Source organism: Ambystoma mexicanum, chromosome 6p (genome assembly GCF_040938575.1).
Source record: "Ambystoma mexicanum isolate Mex_15411 chromosome 6p, UKY_AmexF1_1, whole genome shotgun sequence".
Lineage (NCBI taxonomy): Eukaryota > Metazoa > Chordata > Amphibia > Caudata > Ambystomatidae > Ambystoma > Ambystoma mexicanum.
The window spans coordinates 1,462,591,468-1,462,614,884 of record NC_090935.1 but is presented as its reverse complement, the minus strand read 5'-3'; the positions used below and the strand labels follow the sequence as shown (position 1 = coordinate 1,462,614,884).

At 40.5% G+C, this 23,417-nt stretch overlaps 1 long non-coding RNA gene across 1 annotated transcript; it reads right to left on the bottom strand.

Annotated features, from left to right (window-relative positions):
* Window positions 1-4,551: 4,551 nt before the first annotated feature.
* Window positions 4,552-17,416, bottom strand: LOC138511065 (uncharacterized). The gene is made up of 4 exons (XR_011280569.1): window positions 17,132-17,416; window positions 16,585-16,701; window positions 13,224-13,399; window positions 4,552-4,959 (listed from the first exon to the last, which is right to left on the bottom strand). It is a non-coding gene; the product is annotated as an uncharacterized lncRNA (long non-coding RNA).
* Between the last annotated feature and the right edge of the window lie 6,001 nt (window positions 17,417-23,417).

Sequence of the window (23,417 nt, the reverse complement as noted above, 5' to 3'; positions counted from 1 at the left end):
ATTTTTAAACACCCGGCGCTAAAATCATTGTGGCAGAATGTCAAGCTTCATAACTTGGCGAGTACCTGCGCTTCTTCTTTTCCATTTAAAGCACTGTCCACTCCTATAGCAAAACTCTTCCTGCCCAATTACACTGTTCTTGTGTGTGTACAGCCTCGTCAACTGGAAACAAATTCTGAAAGAATGCTTGATTGGCGTCCAGGGAACGGAAGTTTATCTTGAGGGTGGGACATTTAGTGATTGTACTACTTCCTGCCCGATCGTCTGTAGCCTGAATCAATGGTCTCATTTAATTCACACAGCACAGGAAGAAATAGACGCGTTTATTGAAATGGAATGGCAGTGCAGGCAATGGGACAACATTACTCTGGGATTTCATGAGGAGGGTGCAGTGGCATCCCATGTCTCACACTAGTGTAGAAGTAACAGAGGACTTCAAATGCGCAGAGAAGACTAAAGTAGTTGAGCAAACCGTATGATCCTGCTTGATTTACGACATCCTGAATGGAGGCCTACCATTACCAGCATGCAGATAAATGCAAGTTTAAAACATTGCCTATGAAATTAGGAGGCATCCAAGAAAAGCAGCTGTTTCAGTCACAGTATCGCACAGGACGCATCTTTATGCATCCCTCCCACTACCAACCAGCATTTGCACCTATTGAGACCAGTAATGGCTAATGGTACGGCTCTCGACCGGATCCGAGATACGGCATCAGTGGTCCAGCTGGATCTCGGGATCCCGCTTGCCTTTGCTCCATACCTCCGGGTTCTTACGCTCTTCTCTGGGACTCCAGGCAAGAGCGTGGAGTCTCCGGGTTTGCCGGGAGACTTCAAATGGCCCACTGCAAGGCACTTCTGTGCTGACAGAAAGGAAATCTGCGAGAGACATGGCGGGCCCTGCCTCTGCAATCTGAGCACAGAAAGGCAGATAGAGAGGCTGGCACAGGCATCAGGGAGCCGGCCATCTGCACACACAGCACCGCCTCCACTTTTTGTATTATTATTATGGAGTTTTAATAGGCCAGCGACTTCTGTCACTTCCTGAGAAGGGGTAGGAGCCGAATGTGACATGTGGCACATGCCACAGCGTGCCACAGCATGCCACCAATCTCTGGACTGGCTGATGGAAAATGTGCAGTTTTAAGGCGTTCAAACATATTGTACAAGTGAAAAATACCCTCTCAATCATTGTGGGATTGTTTTATATTGAAACACTTTCAGCAAATGCATAGTTTAAGTACTTATCATGCCACAGCATGTCACCAATCTCGGTACTAGCTGATGTCAAATTTGCTGTTTAAATGACTTTTAAGACATTAAACAAGTGAGTAAAAAGCCTCACAATCCTTTTGCGATGTTAATAAATCAAATAATTAAAAAACAATGTGGATTCTGACAGCTGCCTAGAACTTTCAACCTCATGCACTGTAGTCCGCAGTTCTGCAGTTGTACCAAAGCTTCACATAGGTAATGTTTGGTGCTAGTTCTTATGACCTATTCAAACAGCAGGGCCCATCAGTCCCTTTTCAGTGTCAATTCTAACGTGGCATGCCACCTAGATATGTCTTATATCTCCTTCAAATCAGTGTTTTCATTGCTTCAAAATTACTTCAGGCATCTCACCTCTTAGTCTCTTGTCTTATTTTTCATACCTTTCAGTAATTGAATGTTTGGAAGCACTTGGAACTCCAGCATGCCACAGCATGTCACCCCTCTCGGGACTAGCTGATGTCAAATTTACTGTTTAAATGACTTTTTAGACATTAAACAAGTGAGTTAAAAGCCTCACAATCCTTTTGCGATGTTAATAAATCAAATTAAAAAAAAAAAATGTGGATTCTGACAGCTGCCTAGAACTTTCAACCTCATGCACTGTAGTCTTCAGTTCTAGAGTTACACCAATGCTTTATATTGAAAATGTCTGGTGCTAGTTCTTATGACCTATTCAAACAGCAGGGCCCAACAGTCCCTTTTCAGTGTCAATTCTAACGTGGCATGCCACCTAGATATGTCTTATATCTCCTTCAAATCAGTGTTTTCATTGCTTCAAAATTACTTCAGGCATCTCACCTCTTAGTCTCTTGTCTTATGTTTCATACCTTTCAGCAATTAAATGTTTGGAAGCACTTGGAACTCCAGCATGCCACAGCATGTCACCCCTCTCGGGACTAGCTGATGTCAAATTTACTGTTTAAATGACTTTTAAGACATTAAACAAGTGAGTTAAAAGCCTCACAATCCTTTTGCGATGTTAATAAATCAAATAAAAAAATAAAAAATGCAGATTCTGACAGCTGCCTAGAACTTTCAACCTCATGCACTGTAGTCTTCAGTTCTACAGTTGCATCAATGCTTTATTTGGAAATGTCCGGTGCCAGTTCTTATGACCTATTCAAACAGCAGGGCCCAACAGTCCCTTTTCAGTGTCAATTCTAACGTGGCATGCCACCTAGATATGTCTTATATCTCCTTCAAATCAGTGTTTTCATTGCTTCAAAATTACTTCAGGCATCTCACCTCTTAGTCTCTTGTCTTATGTTTCATACCTTCCAGCAATTGAATGTTTGAAAGCACTTGGAACTCCAGCATGCCACAGCATGTCACCGCTCTCGGGACTAGCTGATGTCAAATTTACTGTTTAAATGACTTCAAATGATATGATATGATATGATAGTTTATTTATATAGCGCCTATACACAATGTGTTTCAAAGCGCTTCAAGGCAAGGAAGGGACCAAGGTAAAATACAACGACATTCTTACAGGCCATGAACATTAATGATGTGAAATTAACTATCGTACTTGGCCTGACGACATTTCAGATAGTGCAAATGCTAAGACATAGATAAGAAAGGGAGGGGGAGAGGGGGAAGGAAATGGAAACAGACAGGCGACTACCGTACTAGGCCTGACGCCATTTCTGGTAGAGCCGGAGGAAAACAAAAGGTGAGGGAGAGGGGTGCAGAAAGGGAGGGGAGGAACAAAACAAATGACTATCGTACTAGGCCTGACAATGTTTCAGATAGTGCTGGAGGGAGGGGGGGCAACAGTAAGGGGATAGGGGAGCGACAGACGAGGTTGCTATCATAGTAGGTCCAGGGACAATTCTGATAGAGTAAGTGCATAGAAAAAAGTAAGGGGAGGAGGGGAGGAGATAGGAAAAGGGAGGGGGAGGGGAGGAGAGAACAGAGAGTAAGCAGTCAAAAAGAGTGGAGAAGCAAGAGAGGAGAGCAAATACAATTGCAGAAGTCAGTAGTAACACATAATGTTGCAAGCCAGGATACAAGATGAAGATGGAAACAGCATGATTCAGGGCCACCACGAGTACAAGATGCAAAGGAAGTCCAGCATGAGAGTTGAGAACGGGTGACGCACCGTGAATCAATCAAAGACATTAAACAAGTGAAGAAATAGCCTCACGACCATTGAGAGACGTTATACATTTAATTTAATAATAAAAGGCCTGTACGTCACCTTGCGGCTGCTAGCTGTCTATCTCCTGTGCATGACACAATATGGCCTGGGTATAAGTAGAATCCTCTGACAGCGAGTAAAGCAGAGAAAGGAGGCCTTCAAACATTCTGCAGTTGTCTTCAACTACATAGTTCATTCTTTTTCAATATTTAAAAATGTTTATTTTAATTAAGCATCATCCAAATTGTATTAAATGAAATCTGTTATGTATTGTACACAGGATGAAAGGCGTACATTTCTTATTAAAATGTCCATCTCATAATAACAATGGTCACTTTACCATAGTCTCAGTTGTATTATTAATTTGAAAGCATGTTTCCTTGTTATAACCTTCTGTTTAATTTCTAATTACTTTTTTTTTAAACTGGTCGTCTCTAATTTAAACCTTTCCTTGTTCCTACTAAATTATCTTTTCTTGCATACAATAATCATATATTAAGATTAATGTGGCCCTTGTAATTGTTATTAATTTATGGCATATTAGCTGATCTAGATGCTAATCGTGTGCTTATTTTTCTAATTCATTGTCTTAATTTCTATTCACTTTATCATAAGGCTGCCTCTGCTTTCAAACTTACAATAATGATGTGTTATAACCGCTTTACATATAACATATTTGCATACAAAATCACCCAACCAAAGTTGTTACTCATTTGTCTGTCTCAGAAGGTTGAAACTTTAAATTGGCCTTTCTGGGATTCGAACCGGCAACCTGTAGATCCCAGCAGCGAGTGTTGCTACCCCACCTCACTAATCACTTATCTAAAATGAGAATCTCAACTGAAAATGCAGAACATTTTTATTTTTAATCTTTTACTGAAATGCTCGCAATAAACGCTTGTTACAGTGGATTAGTTTACTGTTTTCTTGGCCGTTTCAACAATCAATTTTCTGTATACTTCTAGTAAACATGAATGAATATCAAACTGCACCAACTCAATTAAAGTAAAATTATTTATTATTTAAATACATAAATAGATAATAAAACAAATATAATAGTGCAAACAAACCATTACAGCATTGTATTTAACAATTATGTATGTATATATATATATGTATATATATACATTATATACATGACACCCCAATTTTAAATATTTATTTTCACGAGAGCATGACTCTCACATCTTATGACAACTCAATGTAATGTACAATAATTATTATTTAAATAAATATAACAAATATAATAGTGCAATGATAGTGCAAATGAACCGTAAAAACATTACGTAGAATGTATATATATCACGTTTATTAATGTCGTCTCAGCAGAGCATGACCATCACAGCTTAGTCAATGGTTTACATACCACCACTTGACCTGCAAAGGTCTAATTAAACTGTGCTACCAATAATAAATAGTAACTTCTTTTACTACTTTTCTTTTTATTCGTCTTCTCCACAAATTAAAGTGCATCCACAGATCAGCATACGTTCAGCTTCATAGCGGTTCAGTCCGTCACATTTTTGGAGAATTTTGATTGTCATCTGCAAAAAAGTAAACAAAATGCCACATTTCGGTCACTATTACTTTAACTGATCATCAATTGTGTAACATGATAGCACAGAACAATGCTCTCTGGGCCGCTCTTAGTATCCCAAGAAGAGAGCATATCACCCATGCCAAGCACTCAGCCCAATGGCTCCCGGTCAAAGAGCGGATCACTCTCAAAATCCTCACACTCACTCACAAATGCCTCTCCCTCTCCGCCCCGTCCTATCTATCAGAAACCATCTTCAAACCATCCTCCTCCCGTCCCACCACAACGAAATACTCCAACCTACTCTGCATCCCAAGCATCAAAAAAGCCAAAGCCGGAGGTCTAGGTTTCCCCTACATTGTAGCCAAGACCTGGAACGCTCTTCCTGCAAACATCAGAGCCGAAAACTCACTCCCTATTTTTCGCAGGAAACTGAAAACCGCATTCCTTGCAAAATAACATGAAACCCTCAGGATTCCATGTAAATATACTGCATAGCTAATGTGTACATGTCTACTGTAAATATTGTATTTGTATGCAAATATTGTATCCTATGTAACTAAGACATTGTCTGTAACAAGCGCCACGATGCCCCCGGGCTGACGTGCGCTCTACAAATTTGAATAAATAAATAAATAAATAAACATTGTAAACATACAAATAACCTGAATATGGCCTGCAGACTGCTAGGGGAAGTGCAACACTCACAACAATGCCATGAAAAGACTCACAGACAGACAAGAGTGTGACATGCGTCCACAACGGAGTGCTGGCTTAAAACAGGTAATTGTCTTTGGAGGTTGGCGGCATGGCATGGGTGTGGATGGGAGTGTGTCGTCGGTGTCAGCACAGTGGGGTGGTTGGTGCACATGTCCCTCAAAAGTGCAAAGGGGCGGCTTGAGATCAACAAAGCGGCCTAGAACATAGCAGCGTTATGCAGCCAGTCTTTCAACCCTACCTCTCTGATATTTGTGCATTGAGGATATGCATCTGTCATTTTCAGTCCCCAGCAGTGAGTACTCAAAGCTAGTGGTACATTTTCACATGTAAATCTAACCAAGAGCGCCCTTGCTAACTCAGGACCATGTCAGTCCAGATACTGTTCATAACCATTGGACAATTTGAGTCCCAGTACAAACCTATTGAGCGGAATCCCTCTCCCATGGCAATAACATCCTCCTGTGTCTTCTGGTGGATTTCATGTGTCATTGTTCGTCTATCCCTGCCGAATGATGTTATGTGAGTTTGTCCAAAGCTGCTGGCAGCCTAGTTCAATTAAGCAGTTTTTCACATGCTTGCACCAAGGGAGCTTATAGATATCAATTACAGGCCTAAGGGCTGCCACCCATAACCCTTTTTATGGTTTAGCTGTATCTGCCTAAAAATAGCTTTCTCAGTCTGGCTGAACTACTTTCCAGTGTGTGAGCCTCAGGCAGAAACAGTCAAAGGATTTGACCTGTTTGATTGTATTTCCCTCGATCTGAATGGTTTGCTTCACGTACTTGCTTCTTGGTGGCCTAAACACCATGCACTTTGTTTTTGAACGATTCAGCATCAGTCCATGGCCATCAAATGTAAATGGAATTGTTTTCGTAGTACTGATGGAGTCAAGGAGATGAGCATTACATTTCTGGCATACATCAATACAGGGAACTTATCTATGCCAAATGATTGTTTATCAGTCTTGGCAGGTACCAGTAACTCAATAGCTGAAATAGGCTCTCCTAGGCACCTGAATGGAATTGGGGGAGGCAACTCCTCTCTCGGTTGGGATAAAACAATACAGCAGGTAACTGCCCACACACGGCACCACCCCAATCATCCTAGGCATTTTTTAAGAAAGCTTTGACAGTTTTTTAATAAAAAGCTGTGGTTAATTATTTTACATTCATGTATCACCTTACCTCTGGTATTAACACATCGACCATGAGTGATGTATTTCTACAGGACAATGAAAATGTCAGAGCTTTTTTAATTGCTTCCATCAAACTTCTTGTCTACAATAAAATATAGTACATTTAACTAATTCTCAGTTAGGGGTTATTTTAACAATTACAAGACAAAGGGTTTTTCAAAACAATAACGTTTTTTACTCACATCACTTTCGCTGAATATAGTCATCCTCATTTTCAGTTCCTGTTTTAATTTTGGCATATATGTTGGATTTGAGAAGAGAAACATTCGGTTTGATTTCTTTCTACCTTTGATAATATTAGATGCATGTTCCTGTTTAAGATAAAAGAACATAGAATTTTGGTTAGGTTTCACATTTGTTAACAGTTATCATTCACAGTCTACACCCCCATCATTTGTCATCACATTAAGAGGTGGTCTACCTCAGTTTGCAATTTAAATATACCTGTATTCATCATAAACATTCATTAACAAAACAGACTGTGGTTTTCACAACCAGCAATTTCATTATTTCACAGTCTCCGATACAAATTGTACTGCAATGTATTAGAAAATCATATTTTGTTCATGTGTAATATTATGTGGCGCTTGATTGGCATGGTCATCTTTATTAAGTGTAATTATCAATCTTGCAGCTCTGTTTTGCACTCTCTGAAGTAGAGTGATAGCGTATTTTGGGAACCCCAAGGTAGCAGGAGTTTCCATATTCCACATGAGAGCAGATGGAGTTTATAACCATTAACTGGAGAGAGAGAAAAAAGAGATAGAAACTGAAGGATATATCAGATGTTTCCTATTAACGTGAAGCATAATTTAGTTTTTGATGAGGTTTGACTCTTTAAAGTAGCTTAAAATCAATATAAATGCCTAGGTTCTTAACAACACATTTCTGTTTTCGCAAGTTACCCAAGGAGGTTGTCCAGCAGAGGGTTCTTCAACTTTTAGGCTTTTCATTTTCCGCAAACATTTTGGATTTGCTTTTATTGATCTTTAATGAGTTAGAGTGCTTCACTCTATAACAGAGACTAGTCAGTATTTTGACAGGTGGTTTCATCACCCCCTTTTAAGTCAACCATAATAAGGTTATTGCATTATTAAATAAGGATACCTCAGTTTCATGTAAAAGATCAATTTGTGGATGGTAGAAAGGGTTTAACCCTGTTAGACATCACATCTCATGGCATGCGCTTGAGATAAGTAGGGACCGACACTGATTTGTTTAGAACAATTGGTAAGAAAAGACTGGATCCATGTAATTGCTGTGAAAACATTGAGGACTGACTGTTTTGCTTGTCCTCCCAAAATATTAATGTTCAAGGAAGTGTGAAATACAGCTATCATATTGAGATTAATTCTTTTTTAAAATAATTAAAATCTACTATATCAGTAAAGTACATTTCTTTGCATGTAGAAAATAACTATCTTATTTTTACTTTTAATCAACATTTACAGTACACTTTTCAAACAATTCCAATACTTAAGCAATGAATATGACAATTCTTTTATACATGCCTTTATTTCATCTTTGTTCAGTAAATTCTTTATGCCTTCATTTTCAAGTTTTTCTTTTAGCCTTGTAAAATTGAATTTGCAAATCAATATATTTCTGAGACATTTCTTATTTCATAGTGATAGATAAATGCATTTCAATAATCAGATTCCAGCTACAAGCTTTAAAGCAAGTACATATTCCATATATGTTTACATTAGTATGTCCAGGGTTCGAAAGACATTTCACTATGAACTTTATTCTTAATAATTCTCTTCTCTCTTTGTAATCCATACAAACGGTGATCTAATACCATGAATTATCATCCACATTTAATGGTTAAATAAAATATTTACATACTATTTGTTACATCGCACTAGAATCAGTTTGTACCACCAATGCCATGTCAATGCTAAACAATTTAACTGCGCTGGGACAATAGCACATGGCCAACAAGCTTGTTGTTATGATACACAAGCAGTGGACAAATATGAAGCGTAAAAGGGGCTAGCAGATTTAAAAGGACCAAGAGGCACTGAACTCTGACAAATGGGAAACAGCCACCATCTGGACAGCAGAGGAGGAAAAGGTGCAGCCAATTATTGAAATGGAGCGGTTGACTGGCTTACAGAGGGGTTGTGATACTTGTGCGACAAATGCATTTGACAAGCCCATGACAAAAAAGAAAGCATGTATGGCATGCAGCCAAAAGTGTCTACTCAATGCAGGCACAACATGTGAGTACATACAGAAAGGAGTCATTCATCAATGACTATGGAAACAGGATCAATCAGGTAGGCATACAACAGATGTGTACCATTGTAACTGTACACAGCATGTACAACATGTAAATACACACACACACACACGACAAAAGCAAAGAGAGCACCTGCTGTGATGAATGTGGACTATTCGTCCATTTTCTGCAGAGCGGAGCCACCACCTTTAAAGCTAGTGATGTAAGCAGACTAAGCAAGACCCACCTTAGGAGGCAGGGAAATTGCGACCACACTGAGAGTGACTCCCCTTTTGGGGACAAGCACACACATTCATGTAAGCAATTCCCTGCACAGAGTACAATGTGTGCCTACATGTGAATCGGGAAGACTGTTGTTACTTCTGTTTTGGACTCTACAAATAGTTACCTTTCTTCAATTGCTTTGGCTTCAGGTAATGCTGCACTAAACAGTTAAAGAGCAGCAACAATCCCCTTTTGATTGTCATGACATACTGTGAGAAACCCTGGGTGTTCTCCCAGTTAGACCCCGGGAATCCCTTATTCAGGTGGCCAGGACACGGCCATCGCTGCTGGATAAATTCCTGGGGGTTGACCAGTGGGGGAGGGTCATCTGGGTAGGGGATCCCAGGGTTATACTCTGGGAAATGCCCCAGGTGAGATGCGGTATTATACCGGAGAAAGGGACGAGGACCACAAGGTCCCCGAGGCTTTTATGGGCTGTAGTAAATTGACCTACCTTCCACCCGATACAATTCCCTTTCGAGAATCCATCATCCCCTCCACCTCTGTTGAATATATTACAAACCCTGTTGTATTCAGAAACAATATTTCTAGGAATCCTTGCTTTCCTGTTCCCTATTCAAATGCTCCCCATCATTTTCCTTCACATTCCTCTAATTATTATTTCCCGAAACCCCAGTATACTGCATTGACAAAACACTACGATTCCCACAATCACCTTTGTTAATTTCCCCAGCCCAGCCAATCCCGTCCTTCTGATTATTGTTTCCGGAAAATCCCAATCTCCTGGAACAGAGTACTATCATTCCCACAATTTCCTATGTGCTGTTCTATATCCGGGTCATTTTTGTCCAATTTGCAAACCTTCCCTATCATACCCCGTAGGACACGCAGGTACTATACCACCCTCCTTTTCCACTCTGAACCTTTCATTCCAGTGTGACATACAACAGACTTGTAATGTTAAACCTGTGTACCTGGCAGGTCCCAACCAGAGGGTCAGGCAAAGTCAGGAGATTAACTTGAACCACACACACCTGATGGCCCTTCCTTTTACCAACAGGGATGAAAGGTGGAGCAGAAGAGTGCAGTACAAGCAAGGCGAGAAAGACAAGCCTAGCAGACATCACGACGAGACGGCTAACAAGCGGATGTTCAAACCAAGGAGAAAGGTGGCAGAAAGCGAGAAGGTGGCGAGGCAGAAGGTAAACTTGCACTTTTCGTTCCAGACCCACAGAACCTTCACTGACTTGTCCTGAAAAAAATGTGAACGGTACACAGGGCAAACCTATGGCGATAACCAGGAGCAAGGGAAGCTCCCGCGCCTGTGGTACCGTCCTTGACTCAATGAAAGCCGAAACCAAGCGGTGCAACACAGCTGGTGAGTCGAGGGGAGAATCAATAAGCACCTGGCTGTGTTGAGTGAAAAGCGACAAGTGGCAAGTTTAAGCATATTAAATTGAATTGTGATTGAACTGTAAAAGGTGGTTAAGGGGAGACCAGCTGAAGAGGGAAACCCGCACCATGTGGGTGCTAACTCGAGAAGTGCTGTTTACTCCCCGCTAGAATAGAGCTACAGAAACCAGAAGGCCATAGGAAGGCCACAAAAAGAAAGTGGTCATACGTGAGGGTTGAGCAAAAGCCCTGTATAATCAAAAGACTTTGATTCGTAAGTTGGCTAAAAGTAAGGGAAGTGAGTCCCGAATTGTGAATGAAGGAAAGGAACGTGAATCCTGCAAACATTTCAAACCAGTAGAAAGTTTTGAAAAGGCAATAATGAACACGGAGGGGGGATGCCGGAGGAGGGGGACAAAGTCTAAAAGTCCCGAGAAATAGAGTGTTAAAGTGAACCCAAAAAAAAGGAGGTCCACTGAACTGTTTGACAAAGATTAAGAAACTAAGAAGAGTCCGAGCCTGGACGAGAGAGATCCGGGGTGAAGCTAAAGTCAGCAATGGAAGTTGAGAGATGCCCGAGCCCGAACGAGGGAGATCCAAGGAGTGAAGCTATCATCCAAAGTTTAATGAGAAAAGAATAAGAGATACAAAGAAATACAATTGTGAATGGGTCAGCCCAGAAGAGGCAGACAAAGGGGTGAAGTTGCCACCCTATCTGAATCTCGGATTACAATTGAGAAGGGCCAGCCCACAAGAGGGGGACCCAGGGGTGAGCCCATCACCCAGTGTATATTGAGAACACACTTTTATTTGTTAAACAAACTTTTATTTGTTAAAGGAAGTTTTGTTTTTGTTGTTTGAATACATCAAACCCTGAAGGCATTAGACTTTCAGAGGAAACGATACTTGGAAATTGACAGTCCTGAGAACAGCCATTGGAACTTTCATCTCATGACAGAGAATCCCGAGAATGTACTGTACTGCAAGCTGCCATCTTATTCCCTGTCTAAAACATGGGAAAGGGAGACCCAAGCCACCGCATACTGATGTATCATTTTGAGAACACTTGTTTCTTTTGATGAGAACTATCTCACACACCCTTTTGGTATTAGTTGTGAGGTTTGGCAATAGGTTTCTTAGTATAGGCCACTTTGATTTGACACAACACCACTAGGACTGCCTTATTTGTCATTTGATGGTCGACACTTGTCCCCATCTTAGATTTATGTTTAGATTAGGTGTTTTTCCAACCATCACACCACTTTCATTGTTCAATAAACACCCTTGAACTGTGATCACTTGTGTTCTGTCTTAATTGTTGTCACCATGAGTTCTTCACAGTACATAACTCAAAAGAGAGAGAGAGAGAATCCTATGCAGAGGTAATCCTACGATGAAAGGATGTCATGGAGGGGCAGAGCCAAACTAGATGCGGACCCGGCGTTAGCGCGGGACGTGAGATGATCACTAGCAAGATACTAGAAGACTGGCGTCCTGAATGGAAATTAGGCCAAAGTAGAGAGAGTGAGACGGAGATGCTAAAGCAAAGGCCCGCTCGGTGCAGCATCCACACAGAAGTCGTGGTGGCCCTAGGGCCCGTTACAAAAACAGAGTCCAGACCGCAGCAGTGATTGGTTCCCCTATCGGCGCATGAAAGGCGCATCAGCTGACGAGCAGGGTTGAAAAAGTAGAGAAGATTCTCCCGAAGAGGTAATGCCGCTGAGAGGGCCAAACAGATGTATGCACATCTGTGAGAGCCTAAAAGGTTATGGAAGACATGAACAAATTGAACAGACAGACATCCACCAGAGACAATGATAAAGCAGGTGTTTTGGAGAAAAAAAAGGGCTTTGGGGAAAACCCGGAAAGCGAGACATTGTTTAGTACTATCAGGCATAGAGGTATGATTGTCCTAAAACACTCTCTTTGGGAGATGGGTGGCCCATTATGCATGTATGGTATGACTATTTTGGACAGTTGTATGACAAAGGTGCTGAGAAAGTTGCTGTCATACCAATATTGGGAGAATCTATTAAGGGTGCAGGATAGTGGTGGGATAGGGCATTAGATACACTACACACCTCTTACATACTAAGCATCCATAGCAGGAGTGGTCACTTGGCACCTGTGGCTACCTCACAATACCCTCCTAGACTTACCATTGGACTTCATGACATAGAGAAGAGCATATTGTGATATAAAAATACACAAACAGCAATAATGAAGAAAACACCTTGATGTGTTATGCTATTTATAGAGTTTTGTTACTAATGGGATAACAATGGTAAGGGTTGCCTCAGGAATGGCGCACTGCGACCAAGTGTGGAATCTACAGACCTTAGTCTCCAGGGGGGTGGAAAATGAGACAGATCAGAGGAGGGATAAAGATGGATCTGTTTTATTTTAAAAAATATTACAGAGAGTGAAGAATGTGTGATGTCAAAACAGACCCACAATAAATGTTATGAAAATGTAATCTGTTGCAATACTATACCTTCTGAACCATTGGTAAAGAGCACTGCTAATTTCCAATGTTGAGTAATTAGATGTTGCTCAGTACATTGTACTTTCTTCTTGCAAAATGTGCAGATGTCGCTTTTGCTGCAGATGAAGATGAAATCATGTTGGTCTGAAAATCCAAACTTCATGTTTCTTTTTTTATCTGTTGATCTGTAAATGACATGCAATATTTAAAATATAATTAAATAACAAAAAGAAAACACCATGAATACAAATCTAAATAAAATTAAACCTATAATTCATGTGCATTGCCAATGCAGCAATTCCTTTTAACTTTGCAAAAGCACCTCTATAAGGCCTAAAAGGAACACACTAGAACCCTTGCCTTATTAACTACAATCCGCCTTCTGAAGACTGATGGAAGCATTGATGATGTTTTAGGCCTTTGGCATGCAAAGAAAGACAAAAGTAGTAAATATAGCATGAGATATTTAGTGGCATCTATCCTTCTATGAGAGCCGTTCTTTAATAATTTGTTTTGGACAAATAATTAAGCGTGGTGTCAAATTCAAAGCTTAGCCTTGAAAAACGATGTGACTCTTCCTCTATAATCTTAACAACACATTTGGAATGAGTTATTTAAAGCTATCCATTCTTTCAGATGCACTGCAGAAATAATCTAGTCACATATGTTCTGTATAACAAATAGATGATTTAGGAAAAACGGAGCAAGGCATGTGTAACATCCACAACACCTGCTTGGAGGGGATTAGCATTTTCTAAGAAAGAGGGAGAGTACCTTTTTCCTTTTGGTGGTGTTCCTTTGTCACGTGCTAGCAACACTACTTTGTATCTGCACAGATCCCGGAAAAAGGTTTGAATCTTAAATACCAAATGGATTGTGCCATAAAACCTGTTTTTGTAATTAAATAATTGTAGTACTATGTGCCCAAAAAAAGGGTACCGTATTGGTACTTGCCTACGTTCCTAGCCATTTAGCATTGTGGACAAATGCTAGTTAAAATTATGAGTAAATATTACTAAGAATACTTCAGCCAGTGCACAATATATGTGTAGCCCTAGAAAACACTTTGTTAAAATGTGATCATGTTTCAAATCATACAGAATGCAACGTGGGACATCTAGTACAGCGGTGTATTATATTTACGAACTAAAAGACTGTTTTCTTTTCATTGCTTTTCAAGCACATTATGGGATTTAATGTATAAATAGAGCAAATGAGTGATTGCTAAAAGTTTTTGAATTAATCGTAACCTCTGGCATTGCTCGAGGAAACACTCTAGGCAATCATTCTTCGGTTTGCCAAGCCTTTACAGAAGGGGAGAAAAACATGTACAAATAAAATATTTTTCCACAAAAAAGGGGAAGTCTATCCAGGACACATTTTTAAAATCCATTGACAACAAGCAACCACAGACATATTTCAGACTCATTCTGCGTCATCAGCAAGGTATTACATGGGTCTCTAGGCACAACATGTTCTGGACCCACATCTGGGCTGAAACATGTGTGGGATTGATTACATTTCTGTGCAGAGGGGTGGTCTGCAATTCAGGCTGCACCGCTTACATTAATGGTAGGACCAAAGCAAATGTAAATATAGCTGGTTCCTTTTTGCAACAGTGAACACATGCTTAATATATGGTGTGGAAAGTTGCACAGAGCAATGTCAGTGGTTAACATCATTTCATAATGCCCCACCCCTCACATGTTTTGGTTAAAGTATGTATGAATATATCAACATTTGGGGAAACAATTGCAATCAATCATTGCTTCACTGCACACTTAATTTTAGGGAACACGTATAAAGAAATATTCATTAAATAATAACATAAAGGTAACAGAGTAATTAGGCACTGGGTGGGAATTAATATATTTAGGAAGACTTCAAAAAACACTCACTCAATGGATTACTGTAGGTACTTGGAAATAATTACTTGGTGTAGTCACCTGAAAAGTGCTAATAAGATCATTATACTGATTGATGATGTCTGTTCCTCTGTGCGATAGAAATCCTAACTGACCAAAAGTGCAAACATATTTAAGAACTGTTAGGTAGTAGAAGTAGAAGCGGGACAAAAAGGTGGCATGTTTGTTGGCCTAAACTCATATTTACCAAAAGAATTACAAAAAACCCTATCTGTCCCTAAAACTAAGAGGGGTTTGTTTCCCTGTATCAAATAACAATAAGGATGATGTTAGAATGTCAATCAAAAGCAAATAGTTAAATGTCCTGTGCCCAAAACCTATTTCCGACCTTTACACTCCAAAGAAAACTGTAACATCAGTGATACACTGTTTTCAGAAGGATGGATCCACCCTCCACAAATTTCATACCCTGCTCCTTTATTTGCTCTGCACCCACCCACCCCTACTGGGGCACAACCAGGGTATTCCCTTCCCTGCCCTCCACACCCACCCCCACAAGCCCTATTTGGCCCACATCTCCGGGCAAACACCACTTGTCCCCTGCTTACTTTCATGCATACTCATTAACACAAAATCTGCTGGCAAAAAGAAACACATCATATACAACTTAATTCCCTCGGAAAGTCCAGACTTCACTTTCATCACAGAAACCTGGTTCTCTGATGTCTTCTCATCCATCGCACACGAGGCATTCCCCCAGGCTACACACAGCAGCCATAACAGAACTAGCAGAGCAGGCTGGATTGCATCCTCCACAAACCAAACCTCTTCATTTCACACTCCACAAAACAAGCCTGGAACACAGACTGCAAATCCTTCCTTGTGACATTTCCCATCAACCCATATCTTACACACAGTTTTTACTCATCTACAGACATCCAGCAAACACCTCCTACTCAAGGCAGGAAAAACAGATATCATAATTTGCGGGAAGATAGCTCTCTTCCCCCAAACCACCCCTTGGTCATCCCCCAAAACACTGCAGCTACGCTCCTACTGGACCTTGGCCAAAGAGAGCACATGACGCCCACCGACCGTGCCCTCCCTGGCTTTCTATAGGGTGACAAGCCACTTTAAAACAATGAGCATCACCCACCATGCCCTCCACAAGACAGGCCCAGAATACCTCCAAAAGAACCTCATCAATTACCAACCCAAAAAAAACTTGCAATTAGGCAACAAGTCCATGATTCACATTGGGTTAGTGTTAGGAGAGGATCCAACCTATGTGGATCTCTCCATGTAAACATGCCGTATATAGTTCTTTTACATTGATTTCTATTGTAAGCCTCATCTTAGGGGCCTGTTTGTTCTTAGAATACTTGGTGCCTAACTACGGTCTCCATGTATACTTGTTGTGATTCGGAATGTGGAATGGTGGGGGGTTGGAGGTTGAAGCTCTGCAGGGAGTTTGTGTCTGGCTTCCAGGCTGGGGTTTGTCTTACCCTGTCTCTTGAACTAAACCTCCTCGAAGTTTCTTCTTGATGTGGCGTACTTTATTGGTGGGGCCCTCCACAACAGTTATTCAACCACCTCTGAGGTAAGCCAGGGCAGCAATGAACCTGCAAATAAATTGTAACAGGCGACAGAGAAAATAAAGTCCAGCAGAAAACAGGACAGAATGCACGCAACATTTGCGAAACCAGGAAAACAGCCGAAACACAAGGGTAGGTATCACATTCCATGCTCATGGAAAATAACCGATGGCAACGCCACCAACTCACACACATCTGCCAACACACAACACTCTTAAGATACAACACACAGCATATCTGCCATTAAAATACAGCTTTCGCTTACGACAAAAATTCAGTCTAGATGGACACATAATGAATCTGCCGCGCCTGCATACTATACCGATGATCGTACTGCACCCATCCACATGCCACCTTGATATTGGTAGGTAGTAGGGACTTGACTACCCCTATCCTACTTTGTATTGACCATAATACACAAAACCATTCTAAAATCATCAGAACAAATGTCTCATACCTTGGACTCTGCTCCATCAGGGGCGTTCACCATTTGCGAAAAGGCAGGGCTATACAAATGACAAATTACATCACATTATATGACCTTTCGAGAGGCTCTGAAAACTTTCATGGGGCAAGCTTGAATGTGTTATATCTAAGGGCTGTTTAAACTAAATCTGAATATTTAGCAACATTTGTAAATGATGTTTTCATGATCATGCATATACTCAGAAATAAAAGTTATAAATATTATCAGTAGGATATGGTTGTTTTGTATTTATCATAGTTCGTACAGTCAAGTGTGAAATGCATGAATTAATGTACAACAACACACACTTTAATATTGCTACCATACTGTTTTTGAAAAAATTTACACAATACAATTGACATTTAAAGCATTAAACAATAACAGATTTAGGATTGAACTGTTTTTTAAGTTTAGTACTATTCAAGAAAAGCACAAGATGCAAATACTTACATTAAATTGTTTCGATCCTGCAAACTTTCAGAATAGCACGTGCAGTTTGTTTAAAGATGTAACTCAAAATAGAAAAGGGACCATCACTGAACCATGTGACCGTTCACGTTAGAGGAAGAATTTGAAGGACTCATAATTGCATGTGCAGTTTACGAATCCAACTCAAACTAGAAAAGGGACAATCACTAAAACACATGAAAGTTCACACTAGCGTCTGAACAACTGATTTCCATGGGATGTGTTGGTCTGGTGGTTAAGGAGCTAGCCCCGACATCGAATCCCCTTAAGAGCTTTCCATTTTTATTTTTAAAATAGGATTATAATTAATTGGAGCTTCCCATTTTTATTTTGAAAACAGAGGATTACATTTTAAAAACGAAGCGACATCGGGACATCTATTTGTTTTGCTGTGGAAGCGACACGCGGGACATATATTTGTTTTGCCCGGCATGTGACACCTGTTACTTACTTTAAGTTAGAGGAAATAAACTCCTGCCACGAGCGTGATAGTCTAGTGGAGAAAGAGCTAGTTTCAACACCACGAGGTCTTCTGATCGAATTCAACAAGGAGCTTCTCATTTTTTTTTTTTTAAATTGGAGGTTCACGTTTTTATTTTTAAAAAAGAGGATTATAATTTGAAAAACAAACAAATATGAGGTACATCTGATATTTGTGGGGCCTGGCATGTGGCACCTGCCAGTAGCACGTGTCACTTGCCAGTGGCACGTGTCACTTGTAGTAGTGACATGCAGTGGCACGTGTCACTGGCACATGACACATGCCATATTCGGCTCCAACCCCTACTGCACTTCCTCCCGCTCAAGACCGTTACATTTGTGCTTCTGCGAAAAGAAATGATAAACTGCTCCAGCTTCCTTCGACAGGCACAGACTTCCTGTTTGCCCAACATGTTCCACACTGTTGAGAAAGCAGAGTTTCTCGCAGGCTGCCTTTCAAGTAAACTCAATTATCTTGACAGAGTTTACAAAACATGATTGATGCATGTTTAGATCCAGTTGCAATTGACCCCGATTTATAGGGCAAGCTCAGCAATTCGTGTAACTATTATCTTGCAGTTTCTAAAACCGAGTTAAGTTAAACATAACGGGGATATCGACATTTTCATTTAATTTGGACACAAGTTAACTAATTACGCAATTTCAGTGAACTCAGTACCAGTGGGTGCATATGTGGGAGAAGCTTTATGACAATGTGGGCGGGGCTCAGGTGACGTAATTCCCCGGGACAGTGCGCTTGCAAAGAGCACATTGCATCATGAGGCCCTGTGACATATCGAGCTGCAGACATTTATCAGTGGTACACCTCTCCCGTTCGGCCCCTCAGTGAGGGTGACCAGCGGGAATGGTGTCCTGCTGGCAGGACAATGTGTGCCGAGCAACACCTTAACTTTTCTGAACAGGAGAGGTGTCCCTCTGCCAGGACAATGCCCCAAGGAGCTGTGGTCAGCGGAGGGGCTCTCATCTTGCTCCGTGTAAACAAAGCATTAGAATGTGAGCCATTAGGCACTGATGGGAGGGGGTGGCTAGACTATGAGCAGGGACGTTTGTCCCTTTATAAATGTGAATGGGCGGGAGTGATAAGTGTGCGTAATGTGGCATGCTTTATGAAATAATGACTATGGCTTTAAAACCCAAGGGGATTTGTTAGGCTCACTTTGGATGCAGGATGGGGGGAATACAACTAAAGCCATACTCCTATTGCTCAACTTCTTTCTATGACAATGTATATGTATATAGTGTATGGTTAGTTTACTATGAAAATCTAGTTTATTATGTAATGTGGTTTGCCTCCAAGGCATTGCTATAAATAAAGTATCATTTAAGCACATGGAATGCGAAGCAAAATCAGCTAAACCTGGGAAGATGTGCTTAAATTATCCACATCTCAGTTTCACCATTTAACCAAAGTGTGTGATCTGGGCAAATCGTTTAATCGCACTGTCTTACCTACAGCTCTACAAGTAATTCAGATTCCCTTCATAGCTTATGTTAATATATCATGCTATTATTTTTTTTAAAAAAAAGCCAGTGACTATAGAGTTGCTCCATATATAATGCCATTTAGATATGTTGCACCACGAAGTTATTTGCCACTTGGTTTACTTATGGCAATTTATTCTCAAGTAATTTCCATGGTGCCTCCAAGTATCAAAGATGATTCTCCTTGCAATGTCCTTTTCTGTGAAGTCACTTCTGTTGGTGCAATCCATATGCAAATTAGGAGGTTTGCCTGTTTTTTGCCCCAGAGCACCTGGACAGACAGCCGTCTATAGATGAGGTTCCTGCATCTGTAAAGATCATGCAGTTTTATTTTTTTTGTTCTTTTAAAATGCCATCTGCCACTAATATTACCAAAAAAGTAGATTGGGGCGGGGGTGGCCAGTTTGGGGGCACGAACAAGACCGTATGGAATTGCACGCACTGCGTTTGTGGGGGGGGTAACTTTTTTCATGGCTCACATAACCCTACCCCCAATCCCCCACCCAACCTTTGCAATGCTAGATACACCCCTGCCAAGGACAGTCCCGAGGTTCACTGAGGGTCAAAGACCCTGTGACAGAGCAGAAAGCGCACTGTGCACACAGCATAATCCATTTGGAAATCACAATGATTAGAGCCCCCAGCTTGGCAGGCACCATAATGTAAACCGCTCTGTGCGAGCACAATGTGGGCACACATAGCATTACATTTTTTTAAAAAAAAATGTTTTATTGTGTTAACCGAATTAACAGTTTTTACATAAAGAAAAATCCCGTTTCATCGAATGTTTTTAATGTGTTTTCTATTTTTTTCCATTATGGTTCTTCAAGTTGATTGACAAGTTAATTAACGAAGTTGATTAACGAAACGAAAGGGCTAAGTCCTTTAGGGTTTTTTCCATTCATTAACGGATGGTGTCCAAGTTCAGACTGTGCAAAAAGTTTACCAAAGCGATGACTGGTCTTCGACTTAGTCCATTCATCAAGAAAGTCCACCAGTAGTCCTCATCCAGATTTGACAATTTAGAATAGAGATGACCTAGGTGGACTTCCCTGTTGCCACTGGTACCAGGACAATGGAGAATCAAATGTTTTAGACTTTCCTTTGAGTCTTGGTTCAAACAAAAACGACAAGAGTCGGTCTCAGATTTGCCTCGGCTTCTCAAAACCTTGTTTGTTTTTAAAATGTTCAGTCTTGCTCTCAGGAACGTCGAGCGGAAGGTCTTGTTTGGAAACTTCAATAAGTAGCTAATTGGCTCGTTTATTTTTTGAGCAAATGGCGGAAAATGGGCAGCTGATTTGTAGTTTAGTGCTTTCAGCTGTGTGTCGCACCAATCGGTTTCTTTCAGTTTTTTTGCTGTCTTTGTTGGATTGGCTGCAAGCTCGTCCTCTGAACTTCCTATTAGGATTGATGAGCATTTTATGAATTTTAGGGAGACAGTAGAACGTAGGAATTGATGGGTTGCTGTTGATGAGATACTCTACTTCTTGCTTTGAAATCCAACCACAATCTTTGCCTTTGGAGACTTTTGTAGATATCAGTAGTTGTAGTTTCTTAGTGGGATCCTCATCAAGGCGAGTATAGTAGTGGATATTAGAAAGTTGGCCCTCGCATTCCCTAATGTAGTCTTCCTTGTTGAGAATGACGGTGGCACCACCTTTATCTGCCTGTTTGATGAGTATAGTAAGGTTAGAAGCTAGAGATTGGATAGCGTCTTTTTCCAGTTTGCTTAAATTTTGGAATGGTTTGAGTTTAGTCTTTTCCAGTTTAGTGACATCTGGTAGAACTTTCTTTGAACAAAACCAAGGTGAAACGATGGAAAGAGCTACTAACTATACTGGTCTACGCAATCCTTCAACCTTCTGCCCTCCCAGTCACAGTTACTCACCTGAATCTCAGGTTTTTGAAACCACTACTATACTCGCCTTGATGAGGATTTGAACAAGGTCAGCATCATCAAAGTCAAGGTACTTCATAGAGCGCTAAATTTAATTTACTTTTTAGCCGCAGCGATTCCAGCATTTTCATGACACACAAAGCGCGAGCTTCACTCACTTCGTTATGTCATGCCATTTCTTTGACAGTGATGACCCTGCGAGGGTACACGTAACTCAATACTTCAGCATTTTGGTGTCTATTCAGCTCTACGCTAGACCACCGTCCCTCTATCCTGCTATCAACCTATGTCAGGTAAACTAATATCTCTGTTTTGTCCTGACGTGCTCGTGTCTCTTGAATATCTGAACCACGAGAGTGAAATGTTATTCATTACGAACACATGTCTCTTTATACCATTAGGACATTTCTGAAACACGTACTCCACTGGGATTATAATTAGCAACACTGCCTAGCCCTCCAGCAGAACCTAATGGTTTGAGCTAACTCACTTGGAAGGGACTCACAACTACTGTGGACTGCCACCCCTGGACTACAGGTGGGTCCACTACCTGACTTTTTGGATATTTATCCACTGCCTACTCTAAATGCTATACCTGAGAGACTAATACAGCACCTTAAGCGATTAAAAAACAATCTATTTGCTTTGCTTGCAGTTACACAATTAAGGATTATTAAGAAATCCTTCTACAACTGACCTAAGGAGTTGTACGCCCCCACATGAACCGTTCCACGTCAATTTTACCTTTGGAGGCTGGTTCTGAGTTCATTTATAGAACCCCAAGAATAATTATGCACTTATAGCTGATCCTGTTCTTTTTTCTTTTAAATTTGACAGGTCATGTTAATTATAATCTTCACGCCAGCTGTTTGCTGAATAGGAATTCGATTTGAATCTTTTTCTTCTGAAGAAAGTTCTGTATTCAACACACCTATGAAATGAAACATGTCGAGACCATATTCTCTTTACTTTATCAGAGTTACTAAACTAACAATATTTGCTAAACTCATTGACAACTGTATGCAATGATAAATTGCCTTGCATCAACTATACTCATTATCTGAATATGTGCTATTTGAAGGCTTTTTTCTGTATTCCTATAAATTGCTTTTTAGCAACTTAACTAGCGTTGAACTGCTTATCTATGTGTTTATTGATTTAATACTGTTTTATCTTTGTTTTAATTTATTAAACTTATGTGTTTTTGATATTTAATGTTATTTATGCTGTTTTAGCACCTAACTAGACCTGTCACAACCTGTTCTATTTCATTGGTATTCAAAGTCTATCCTACCCCGGATATAGATAGAACAGACACTTCCAACTTGTTGTTTGTTTAGTGTCATCCGGGATTCCTTCCATATCTACTGGTTGAAAAGTACACAAATCATAGGAAGAAATATTTATATATGTGTGTGCATATCTTACTATGGGTTGTGTACTTTTCAAGCCATGAAAGAAATTGCTCCATTTTTAAACTATTTAGAACAACCTATGATCAGAGTTCACTGCCAGCTTCCCCTCGACCCTCTGAACTCCGCCCCTCCTCCAAATTCCAGCCTTTATGGGATTCCCATTCGCATTTTCTCAATTTTCACTACTGATTGACACACAATAGCCACTCCCAGTCACTTACTGCTGTTGTGTGCTCAAGTTCATATCAAATAAAAATAACAAGCCAGAGCAGCGCCCTTGAGCTCGGAGTGCCTCAGGGCGCCGAGAACTGCTCCATCACTGATGGTGCTGTCTATTGAAGAGGTTCAGAGGACACACAAGCATGTTCACAGCTTCGGAAGTTGCTGAGACGTGTTGCTGCTGGACACCGAATCCGGACCATCTTCAGCACTGCCATATGTCATACAAACACACACACATCAAAGTTCACAACATTTCACTCAGTTGTCAAATTACACACTATAAAATAATACA